Raw genomic sequence first — 6366 nt, 5'->3', positions numbered from 1 at the left:
TTTTAAAGAATTATTTATTTAATTTTATTCTTTACTGAAATAATTACTTGATATTTAATAAAATTAACATAATAATAAAACTAAATAATAACCAAAAATTATTATTTATTTATTTAATGTTATTATTTACTTATTTCTATTTAATTTTATTCAATTAAGACATTAGGTAGAACTGCTATCAAATTCTAAACTGCTGCATACTGGCAGTATGAACTGTTAGGCTAGTTACTTTCCTGCTCTTAGTTACATATCTATACACAGGATAGTTTTAGTGAATAAAGTGAATAAATACCCTTTAAAAGTACCTATCCTACTTGTCTGAAGGAATGCTAATGAATTAATAACTTTCTTGGTCTTATTGAGCTATAAAACCCTTTATTTAAAAAAATTATATTGTCGGAGGGCATATGCACTTGATGGAGCGAGACAGACAGACAGAGAAAGCAAGAAAGCATCTCCCTAATGGGGGATGGTCAATTGCAATCTCTTCTCCATTTCACCTTCCTGTCAGATTTCTGAGGCACACACATGCACCTGGCATGTCTCTCAAGCCTTTGGGTTGGATTCCAACCACATGGTCAGTCATGAGGGATCTAGCTACCCCAAACACCCGACCACAATCTGGCCTGAAATTAATTTAATCTTCTTCCAATCGAAGCCTAGACTAAGACTCAGACTCCAAGTTGGTCAGTCTATTAGTTCATTTATTTGTTCAAATATTAATTACTTCCCTACTATGTGCCATTCTCTATATAATCATTGGGTAACAAACAATAAACAAAGCAAACAACATTCTCTTATTAATGAAACTTACAGTCTATTAGTGATGAGAGTATATATACCTATCAATATAACATCAGGTAGTGATATGTGCTATAAAATAGGGTAAGTAAGGGCAAGAATTGCAGGATATGAGAATAGAGAGGGAGCCCAGGTTCAGATCATGTAGGGTCTGAAAGTCAAGCTGAAGACTTTTTATTTTATTTTGATTGTAAGAAGACTCTAGATATTTTTATTTCTTATATTCTAAGGATCAATGTAGTTCTGGGTGAGAAAAGGACCATGCACCATCCATTATCCGCATTTTCACGTTTCCAGACTTCGATTTACACTCACAAGAAGTTCTTCATCAAAATAAACCCTATGTCAGGTGGAAAGTCAAGGTGTTTCAGCTGTTGATGGTACTTATTAATGATACCTATCTAGAGAGAGAGAGAGCAATGAATGAACCACCCCTGTAAATACCCTAGTGAACAGAGTTCAGGCAGAGGGTAGAGTAAGTGAAAAATGTCTAGGGTTGGAATGATCTTGGAGTATTAAGACATAGAACTGTGGCTAGACTGCCTACCACTGAGTCAAAAAAAGAGATTGATGAGATAAAGTTTAGCTGAAAGACAGGCAATCAACAGATCACAGAAGCATTGGAGATATATTGAGCTTGGGTTTTATTCTAAAAAAGAATGGGAAGGAAATCCTTTAATAAATTTAGTCAAGAAAATGATCTGATTTTTTATTTAAAAATCTTTCTAGTTGCCGTGCATATAGCTATCCAAAATACTAAATATTTTTTTAAAGTTCATTTATTTCATGAGAGAGAGAAGAGAAAGATAAACACCTTCAATGGAGTCTCATGCTGCTATTCGCACCACCCCTGACCCTTTTAGCCAGCCAGGATTATGTGCATGAGCACACATGCCAGACAGGTACAGGCTGACTCAGAAAATTCATATAGCTTCCAGCATTGCAGAACAATGCACTACTCACCAACACAGCTGGGGCAGGAAAATATTATTATTGATCAAGATTATGGGACTGCTGTCTTGTACAAGCAATCTAAGATAAGTTGACTCTTCCTCACATTCCATTGACTAATCGTGTTAATACTGCTTGCTTCATACTTTTTAAATCTAATGATTCGTACTTCACACTACTACTGCTGGCTTAAATGAGGACCTCAGTATCTGACTAATTGATTATTCCAACAGAATCCAAACTGGTTTCTCCTACAGGGCAATTCTCATTATGCCACATCTCTACTTAAAACACTTTAACGTATCTCTAATACTAACAATAAACAAAAATCCCTGTTTGCCCAAGACCCTTACAGTTTATTCTCTTTGTACCAGGGTAATTACTAATAGCACCAACTCTCCGAAGTCTCTCATTTGAACAACATATTATATAGTGACTATAATACTTTAATTTTAAACCTACATCCTTTGGCAAGCCATATAAACCCTGCCAGATTTATATTCCTTCCCATTTGATTGCCCCCATTCTCCATTTTATTTTCCTGGCACGCTGAGATAGTTGCAGTGGTTTTAAAGTATTACGTGTTCCACGCTCATTGCATATGGTCTGTATATCTCCCCCGCTTCTTACAGTTAGCTTCTGTGTGATATGCAAATTTCAGAAACGGTCCTAGAACCCTTTCTTATCATGCTTTAGCTTACATGCTTCTCCTTGTATTACCTTAGCTCTTTGTATTCCCCCAAACTCCACAAAGCCAGGAGATGTCTGAAGCAAGTCAGAGGGAAAGAAGGAAGGGAGGCAGGAAGTCAGAGGGAAAGAAGGAAGGGAGGCAGGAAGGCAGCAAGTGTGAAATAAGAAAAGACAGAAAGAAGGATGGCAGGCAGGCAGGCATCTCCCATATATCAGAAGGTGTGTAATAAATTCTGGCTATCACCAACATAGTCTTGCCTCTAACCTAATCACCATATTCAGTATAAAATTGCTAATCAATTTCCAGTCTGAAAAACGTACTTATGACTGATATTTTGCCTTATTCTTAAACTCCTATAATACAATTTGTGGGATTGCTTTCATTCATTTTACGGATAGTGAAACTAAAGCTTTCTCATGGTCTTTCTAATTGCTTTAAAACAGCACTTTTTGAAAAAAATAATTCATTTTATACATTCAATCAGTGTACATCACTTAGCTTGTAAAGTGAATTTAACATAAATACACTTCAGGACAGTCCCGTTCAGGATACCATACACATTATCATCAGCAGATAATAATCTCATTATTGAATTAAAACCAAGCTATACCTAGGATACAATATGAATTCATTTTTAAAATATTCTGATGGATGGCAACTGATTACAACCTGCAGTTTCTCAATTTGTATTATCATAGACCCTTCATTAATAGACTTTTTAGTCAAATCCCATTTCTCAGGGATAGTTGAAATTAATTCCTAGGTCTGTGCATTTCAAGTTAAAGGATGGATATCTGGTATTAGAGAAGAGCTACTTGCCTGCATTATGTCAGATAATAACTACAATGAAAAAATAGTCAAAATGAGTCTAAGCTTTTCTAGTACAATGTGATGATTATTTTGCATTTCTACCATTCCTCTCTAAGATTCATTCTCTACTTTTCACTGCTCTGCACTTTCCCTGGGAGGCTGAGATTAATGAATTCCATCTACCAGGATTTGCTGCCAAGAAGCTGACAGTTGGATTTGTACACTGGAGGCACAGGCAGACAATCTAAAGGCAGAAAGAGAGACCAGATTTCCTCTCTGGGCTTTGTCGCTTTCCTTGCTGTGCCTCTGGTTATACCTGTGACCGCTACAGTTTCATCTCCCACTGGGATTTATTTCTTCTCTCTTTTCCATTTTATTTAAGGGTGATCATTGTTTTCTTCTGTTTCTTATCTCTGGGTGTCTCACTATTCCTTGTTTCTTCCTTTAGCCCTGCCCAATAGGTATAGCTCTGCCATTAACTTCTGTTCATTTAGAACACTGGAATGAATTCTGTTTCCTGCTGGGATCCCAATTAAAGCATACACAGTGTCTTTATTTGTGGGAATGATATAAATTTAATAATTGAAATTTATGTAACCTCTAACATAGAAAATATAGAAGGTGAGATTTTATCTAACAGAAAATAACACCTGGCTCAAAAGGTTTAAATAAATCAGGGTTTAAGGTCTAGTGATAGACGGCTACTGATATGAATTTTGGACTTCATAATCTTGGTTCTGAAATATCTTTGACTCACCTAGTCTTTAGTTCATGATCACAAAATAACCACGTTAGCTCCATCTAGCATGTCTTTATTCAATCAGGATCTCTTCCTTAGAGAGATTTTTGCTATAGGGTATGTACACTTGTCAGAGAGACAGAGAGACAGAAAGTAAGAAATCACCTCCAGTAGGGACGGGCATGCCACAGTCCTTTGTCTTCCATTCTTTTCTCGGCATTTTGGGCATACACACACAAATGCCCCACGTTGAGTTTTAAGCTGCCAGGTCCAGGACTCAAACTGTGATCGACTATGTGGGAGTCCAGCGGCATAACCATTACTCCATCTGCTCGTCTGAGAGATGATTCTCAAGAGCTGTGCCTGTCCTTCTTAGTCAGAATTTTGTTTTCTGGAGCCTTCTCTCAGCAGAATTATGTTTGGCATCTGTTATGGGTTGGGTTGTGTTCCCCTAAAGTCCATATGTTAAAGTCGTGGCCTCCAGTATCTCAGAATCAACTGAATTTGAAGATAGAGCCAGTAAAGAAGTAATCAAGGTTAAACAAGGACACACCAAGAAGGCAACCTTCTGCTAACAAGGTAGAGTCTTCAGAATGGAAGACTGCTGATACCTTGATCCTGGATTTACAGCCTGTAGAGCTGTGAGAAAATTTATTTTGTTTAAGCCACTCATTTGTGGTCTTTTGTTATGGCAGCCCTTGCAAACTAATACAGACCTGTATTGGCCAAAATTATGCTTCTAGGGTATCTCAACTCCCCAGAAAGACTGGGAAATATTTAGATTTCCAGTCCTTTAAGGGACTGACAGCAAGAAAGAGGCCGAGATTAAGTAACCACAAAGTTTGTTTTAGAAGATGTTGTTATAATGTCATTTTCATTTAACTGAGACATTTTTATTCCAAAATCTCACCACAGATGTTAACTGTAACAAAGCCCTTACTGTGTGGTAGTTTTAACACTTCAAATAAACTGAATTCTCCAAATCAAAGTAACACAGGAGATGAGTTAAACATTCATCAAAGAAGGTCATAAACAGGATTTGGAGGTGTGTTTGCTCTTCAAATAATGTTAACAAATGCATTATATTAACTCTCGCCAAAATTCTCTTAGAAAAATACCTCAGTAGGCTACCTATAGAAGCAGATGAGAACCTGAAGCCAAGGTAACAAAAGAAAGGGTCAAGTGCCTCTGCATGAAATTATGAGAGGAATATGTCATGTATCTGACAGCAAGGACAAGGGAAAGGAAGAAAAGTAGTACAATGAAGAGGACAACAATGGGACCAATGATGGAGGAAGACTGCACACGAAGTGCAGGGAAGTAGTCAATGCTCATTAAGAAATTACAAGTGAAGGACATTTGGGAGAGGGACAGGGAGACAAGCATTAATGGCACAAAGAGGTGTGGTATTATCTATTGAAGATATTTCGTAGTTTTATCAACAGTACTAGGGAGAAATGTTCACCTGTTGAAATATCCATTTTGTAAGACAAATAATAGTGTGATTGAATGTATGGAAGAAAATGAAATGAAAAAAATAATAAAAGGAAAAATATTTGTAAAAAAAAAAAAAACTTTTTTGTTCACCTGTTGAAATATCCATTTTGTAAGACAAATAATAGTGTGATTGAGTGTATGGAAGAAAATGAAATGAAAAAATAATAAAAGGAAAAATACTTATAAAAAAAAGAAATTGCAAGTGGTTGAGTGATCACCAAAATGAGACTAGAAATATCTACTATATATATTTAAATTATTGAAGTAGGCTATGTCCCCATGACCCAAAATTCACCTCAAAAGTTATTATAGAGACAATAATTCAGTGTTCAAATTTAATTAAGAGTGAATGACAATTAAAGAAAGTGGTTCTGTTTCATAATTTTGTTGGCAAAGGATAAGGCAATGCCACTGTAAGCGGCAGAGAAACAGACAAAAATTAAATGAAGACCAGAAATGAAAGTGATAAGTCACCATGAGAATGTAAGCAGAAATCCTAAAGAGGAATTTGAACTTCAGCAGTGCAGTAGACAGATTAAGGACTTTCAAACATTTCTACATTATTATCCATGGAAACTGTGAAAATTTTGGGTTATATGGAAAAGAAGAACTAGACTGCAGATGGAATTAAGACTGCTAACCAGCTAATTTTAAAATATGGAGATTATCTTGGATCATCCAAGGAAATCAATGTAATAATAATAAAAAAAAAAAAACTACAAATAATGGGACCAGCAGTTAGCATAATGACTATGTCATTGGACTCCCACATGGTTGACCGCGGTTCCTGTCCTGGACCCAGTGGCTCAAAACTCACGCCGGGCGCCTGTGCATGTGCGCCCAAGATTCCGAGAGGAGAATGGGGGAGAAGGGATTG

Source organism: Tupaia chinensis, unplaced genomic scaffold, assembly GCF_000334495.1.
Source record: "Tupaia chinensis unplaced genomic scaffold, TupChi_1.0 Scaffold000460_1, whole genome shotgun sequence".
NCBI lineage: Eukaryota > Metazoa > Chordata > Mammalia > Scandentia > Tupaiidae > Tupaia > Tupaia belangeri.
This window is presented reverse-complemented; position numbering follows the sequence as displayed.